We start from the raw sequence: 7,051 nt of genomic DNA, 5'->3' as shown, positions 1-7,051 counted from the left end.
GTTGATGGACAGTACAGTAGCCTTTATATGGGGTATGGTATTGTTGTCACAGAGTCACAGTTATACAGCACAGAAACAGGCCCTTTGGCCCAACTTGCCCACACCAACCAAGATGCCTACTTCAGCGAGTCTGATTTGCCTGCATTTGGCCCATACACCTCTAAACTTTTCCTATCAATGTACCTGTCCAAATGTCTTTTAAATGTTGCGATTGTACCCGCCTCTACCACTTCCTCGGGCAGCTCATTCCATATACTCACCCCGTTCTGTGTGAAAAACTTGCCCTTCAGGTCTCCTTTAAATCTTTACCTTCTCACCTTAAACCTATGCATTTAATTTTAGACTCCCCTACCCTAGGAAAAAGAATGTGACCATCCACCTCATGATTGTTGTGATTAAGATTCTGGACCAGAAGCTAGTGTTACAGACCATAAATCCAGAGAAAGGGATTCTAATCTCACTATGGCAATGGCAATGGCAATTTAAACTCAAACAGGCTGTTAAGAAAGCATATGGAGCGTTGGCCTTCATTAGTCGGGGTATTGAGTTCAAGAGCCGCGAGGTGATGTTGTAGCTCTGTAGAACACTGGTTAGACCACACTTGGAGTATTGAGTTCAGTTCTGTTCGCCTCATTATAGGAAGGATGTGGAAGCTTTAGAGAGGGTGCAGAGGAGATTTACCAGGATGCTGCCTGGATTGGAAAGCATGTCTTATGAGGATAGGTTGAGTGAGCTAGGGCTTTTCTCTTTAGAGAGAAGGAGGATGAGAGGTGACTTGGTAGAGGTGCACAAGATGATAAGAGGCATAGATCGAGTGGACAGTCAGAGACTTTCTCCCAGGGCGACAATGGCTAGCACGAGGGGACATAATTTTAAGGTGATTGGTATAAGGGGGATGTCAGGGCTAAGTTTTTTACACTGAGAGTGGTGGGTGCATGGAACGTACTGCCTGCAGAAGTTGTTGGGGCAGATACATTAGGGACATTTAAGAGACTCTTAGATAGACACATGAATGACAGAGAAATGGGGGGCTATGTGGGAGGGAAGGGTTAGATAGATCTTAGAGCAGGATAAAATGTCGGCACAACATTGTGGGCCAAAGGGCCTGTACTGTGCTGTAGTGTTCTATGTTTCTATGTTTCTATGTTAAAATGAATCTGGACTCTTTAAAGTTGAACTGGTCTCAGTAACGACAAATATGGAACCATTAGATTGTCATAAAACTTTACCCTCCTTACTCAGTCCTGCCTTGTTGACTCTTAACTACCTACTTAATTCAGGGGTAATTAGGAATGAACAACTAATAGAGTCATAGAGAATTATAGCGGCACGGTAGCATAACGGTTAGCGTGATGCTATTACACTGCCAGCGATCAGGGTTCAATTCCCGTCACTGTCTGTAAGGAGCTTGTACGTTCTCCCCGTGTCTGCGTGGGTTTCCTCCGGGTGCTCCGGTTTCCTCCCACATTCCAAACACGAACAGATAGGTTAACATGGGTTTAAATGGGCGGCATGGACTCGTTGGGCCGGAAGGGCCTGTTACCGTGCTGTAAATAAAGTTTTAAAGTTTTTAAAGTCTGAAACAGGCCTTTCTGCCCACCAAGTCTATGCTGACCATCAGCAGCCGATCTACTCTGATCCTACATTACTCCCTGTTTTACTCTCCCCATATTCCCCTCAACTCACCTGCATACTCGGTGCAACTTTTAGTGGCCAATTAACCTACCAACCCGCATTGTCTTTAGGATGTGGGAGGAAACCGGAGCACCCGGAGGAAACCCAAGCAGTTACGGTGATGACAGCATTGCTAGGAACATCCACGTCTCACGAATGAAAAATCAGTCTGCCCAAAGCTTCAGAAGAACAGAGGGAGTGGACAAACATGTTAATAAAGTGTTACAAACAGCATCATGGGCTGTTAAACATGTTGATAATTAGCTACACAGCTCAGAGACTGAGAATAATCCTGGTGCTTAAAGGAATGGCTGTTCAGACATTTGGGGAAAATTAATGGATTGTGATGGTGAGGGATTTGTTGTTGCAGTAAGGCTGGCTTATTTTAATGATCCACAAGATACAATTGACCCCTGTTTTCAGTACAAGCTGCCCCCGGGTTAAGAACGCCCATTTTATGAATGGCCCTACATAGGGACAAGCTCCCATAATATATTAAAGTCAAAAGTTCAACGTACGTACATACACGTTCCTATGAATGGTAGAACTAGTTTCTTCTCTCTCTCCACTTTTGGCAATTGTTCATTCTTATCAGTCTTATGTGCTTTTGATACCATTCATCACAATACTGTGAAGGTGTTGTTACTGTATTGAGTGATTTTTTTGTGTATTTTCCAACTTATGGATAAAATTGACATAGGGAAATATGTAAAATCGGAACCCGTTCATTACCGAAGGATGGTCTGTAAATTCTCTGCCCCTCTATAGCATGTGTGCCTTTTTTTGGGAATAGAGACCAAAACAGTACATAGTACACAGGTGTGGTCTCATCAAGACCCTGTATAGTTGTAGCAAGACGTCCTTCATGCTGTACTCAAAACCTCTTGCAATAAAGGCCAACATACCATAAAACTTCTTAATGCTACGGATTATTTGTTTACAGACTCCTGTGTTCACATTCCGTGATTGACATAGAAACCTTGTGGTCTTTCCTACTCTGGGGATGGGTAGTGGCCTCATGCCCACCCATGGGAGAGTTTATCAAGATACAGCCTGCAGTCCAGCCACTATCTTCACTCCTTTGCTCAAAATATTCTCTTCCTTAGCTGGTAGCTTGAACAAACAACCATGTAGGCAACCGTTGGCAACATTCACTTCCCTGCCAACCCTGCAGCCTAGGAGTCCCAGACTGAGCCAGGGACCCTGGGGAAGTCTTGGGTCTCAGGAGGTAGAATCTTCTTGCCACTCAGCAGCCCAGGCACACAGTGGAACTAGATGACTGCCAACACAGGTCGGACGATTCCAGCTCTGGGGGAGTGGGGGACTTCAGCAGGGGAATTGCTTCAATGGCAAGCAACAGACCACTCATAGAGTCATAGAGTCATACAGCACAGAAGCAGGCCTTCAGCCCAACTTATTCGTGCCAACCAAGATGCCCATCTAAGCTAGTCCCATTTGCCTGCGTTTGGCCCATATCCCTCTAATCCTTTCCTATCCATATATTTATCCAATTACATTAACAACATTTAAAAGGTACTTGGACAGGTACATGGATAGGAAAGGTTTAGAGGGATTTTGGCCAAACCCAGGCAAATGGGACTAGCTTAGATGGGAATCTTGGTCAGTATGGATCAGTTGGGCCGAAAGGCCTGTTTCCCTGCTGTATGACTCAATGACTCTAAATGTCTTTTAAATGTCATTATTGTATCTGCTCAACTACTTTCTCCAATCCAGCCACCATCGAACTGGAAATAAAGTCTCACCAGTTACTCCATTGACAGGCTATACCCACATAACCTACAATGTTTTCCTTGAATGAATTAAGGTTGTGTTTTAGTTCCTTCTGCAGACATAGTACATTTCTGAGCATTTCCATTAAGTTGCTAAATGACTGTTGCTCACATTCGGTGACATTAATCCAAATGTTTCAAAGGGTACACTTGTTCTGCACTAGAACTTTAATGTTAAAATATTTCATTGCATTTAATTTGCCAAAAGATTACAGCCTAGGGGATCTGTCGCATGAGGAATGAGTCATGGCTGTTGCCGGGTTTCTGAGGATGCTTACAGGGAATGAAATCCTCTCTGGCTACTGAACATCCCAGGATTCTGCCACGGTGTTCTCGAGGTACCGTGGGTGATGGTTCCTTGCATCACTGGGATGTCCTAATCCTCAGGAACCCCTGACACTCTCTGGGCTTCCAGAAGGAGCAAGTGAACTTGTCTCTGGATTGAAGAGCCTCCATCACTGGGACTCAAGGGACTGAGTTATGGTGAGAGGTTGATCAGGCATGGTCTACTCATTGGAGCGTAGGAGAATGAAGGGTGATATTATAGAGGTGTATTTAACATCAAGAGGGGTGTAGATAGGGAGAATGCACTCAGGAATGGAGAATCAAGAACTAGAGGGCATAGGTTTAAGGTGAGAGGGGAAAGATTTAATAGGAAACTGAGGGTCAGCTTTTTCACCCAGAGGGTGGTCCATATGTGGAACAAGCTGCCAGAGGAAATGGTTGAGGCAGGCACCTTAACAACATTAAAAAGACACTTGGACAGGTACATAGACAGGAATGATTTAGAGGGATATAGGCCAAACATGGGCAAATGGGACTAGCTTAGTAGTCAAACATTCAACAGGTATATTACTTTAAAATTGTCAGGATGGGAACGGATGTTCAAGATAAAAATCACAGGTAGAAATTGCAGGTCTACATGCACTTCACTTTCTCTGTATCTGGAACACCATATTCTTCATTCTGTTATTGTTTTCCCTTGTACTACCTCAGTGTACTGATGTGATGAAATGATCTGTATGGATGGCATGCAAAACTGTACCTCGGTATGTGTGACAATAATAAACCAATCATAACTAGTAGCTTAGATGGGAATCTTGGTCGGCATGGACCAGTTGGGCCAAAGGGCCTGTTTCCGTGCTTTGTGACTCTATGACCTTCCTAATTTTGCAATGTGAGAAATATTTTAACAACGTTCCCAGAACCAGCCTGGAAAGAGCTCCAGGCAAGAAATTTAGTGACCCTCATTGGCATTGCGAGGTGGTATTGATTCTGCGTGTAGCTGCAGCACATGAGAAATCTCTGCCAGAATGTCCTTTGTGAAGCAGAATCTTCCTGGACATTGCCAATCATTGAGGTTGCTGTGGGGGCACTGCTCCCAAGGAGACTCTCTCCGGAGAGGCTCTCCACTCCTTCTGGTGAGCTACCTACCATGAGGGTCCACCCCTCCTCTTCCCTATCATGGAGGCATCCAAAGGTATGACCACCAAAGCTCCAGGTCCAGCAGAGACATTTTAGCTAAAGGTTGTATATCTTCGCTCTTAACGATCCCTCAAGAACTCTCATACTCCAGTGATACCCATCAGTGAAACGTCAGCAAATGACGCCAACCAGCTGCCCTTCACTTCAACTTTTCAATAGTAGGGGAACCGGGGGAAATGGAGATAAGAACATAGAACATAGAACAGTACAGCACAGGAACAGGCCCTTCGGCCCACAATGTCTGTGCCGAACATGATGGCAAATTGCAAATGTCTGCCTGCATATGATCCATACCGCTTCATTCTCTGCATATTCATGTATCTATCGAAAAGCCTCTTGATTGCCACCATCGTATCTGCTTCCACCTCCATCCCTGCCAGACTGTTCCAGGCACCCGCCGCTCCCTGTGTAAAGAGCTTGGCCCGCACATCTCCTTTAAACTTTCCCCTTCTCACCTTAAACCTATGTCCTCTAGTATTCGGTATTTCTACCCTGGGAAAAAGATTCTGACTGGCTACCCTAACTATGCCTCTCATAATTTTGTAAACTTCAATCAGGTCTCCCCTCAGCTTCCACTGCTCCAGAGAAAACAATCCAAGTTTGCCCAACTTCTCATAGCTAATACCCTCTAATCTAGGCAGCATCCTGGTAAACTTCAATGCTGTTAAGGTCCCTGCCATTAACTGTGTACTTTCCCCTTGCACTTGACCTCCCAAAGAGCAACACCTCACAATTGCCCAGATTAAACTCCATCGGCTGTTTCTCCGCCCAGAACCACAACTGATCTATATCCTGCTGTATCCTTTGACAACTTTCTTCACTGTCTGCAATGATGCAGGAAGGTGGTGTTGAGATAAGATATCGGTCATGGTCAAATGTCAAGAGCAGGTATAAGGGGCCGGATTGCCCTTCCTGCTTTTATTTCTTAACATTCAACCATCAACACACCCGTATGTAATTTGTGATACCGTTGTATTGTGCAGGTTTATAAGGGGGTTATCTCCATCCTGACGAACACTGGGTTCACCGTGGAGACGGAATTCATGCTGTTATCTCGATAGTCAAGATCCAATTTGAATGGGCTGGTGTCAAATCAACATTGCACGATTATCAATGTCAGTATCTAGCTACTTTACATATCTCTAGCATGCATGAGGAACCCACGATCAGAATAGGGTGGGGGATGCATGTCGCCCTAGTAACTGATACAAACATGTGTCAGTTGGATATTAGTTAAATAGATATGCATGGTGCACAAACAAACCGCTCAATGCATCCTGGTCTGAGGCCCTTGTCTCAATTGCTCGTGTGTCCCTCTTCCTGCTCATTCTGTCCATCTTTTTCCTGATTGTCTTACTTTTTTATGCTCTCACTACATCAGACACTGATTCCTTTACTTATGCCTCACTCCCCAAACAAGTAAGGTGACCTCTTAAAAGAAGGTAAGGTGATCTATTTTTGACAGTAACACTGACCAATGCAATTGGCATAAAGTGGACTGGCATTTTCAACACTACCGGGACACCAAAGTTCTGGTCACAAATATTAATTATACCCTATGCAAATACAGAAAATGGTGGAAACACTCAGTATCTGTAGAGTTAATAAAACATAGAACAGGCCCTTCGGCCCACAATGTCTGTGCCGAACATGATGCCGAATTAATCTAAATCTCATCTGCCTGCACGTGATCCACATCCCTCCATTCCCAGCATATTCATGTGCCAGTCTAACAGCCTCTTAAATGCCTCTAAATGTTTCAGGTCGAAGATCATTCATCAAAGCCTTTTATCTGATACGGTGAACAGTAACAGTCTTCTCCCCAGGGTAGGGGAGTCCAAAACTAGGGGGCATAGGTTTAGGGTGAGAGGGGAAAGATTTAAAAGGGACCTGAGGGGGCAACTTTTATACACAGAGGGTTGTGAGTATATGGAACGAGCTGCCAGAGGAAGTGTTTGAGGCAGGTACAACAGTGTCATTTAAGAAGCACTTGGATAGGTACATGGAGGGGCAGGGCTTGGAGGGATATGGGCCGAATGCAGGAAATTGGAACCAGCTGGGTGGGCACCGTGGTCGGCATGGACTGGTTGGGCTGAAGGGCC

Source organism: Pristis pectinata, chromosome 24 (genome assembly GCF_009764475.1).
Source record: "Pristis pectinata isolate sPriPec2 chromosome 24, sPriPec2.1.pri, whole genome shotgun sequence".
Lineage (NCBI taxonomy): Eukaryota > Metazoa > Chordata > Chondrichthyes > Rhinopristiformes > Pristidae > Pristis > Pristis pectinata.
This window is presented reverse-complemented; position numbering follows the sequence as displayed.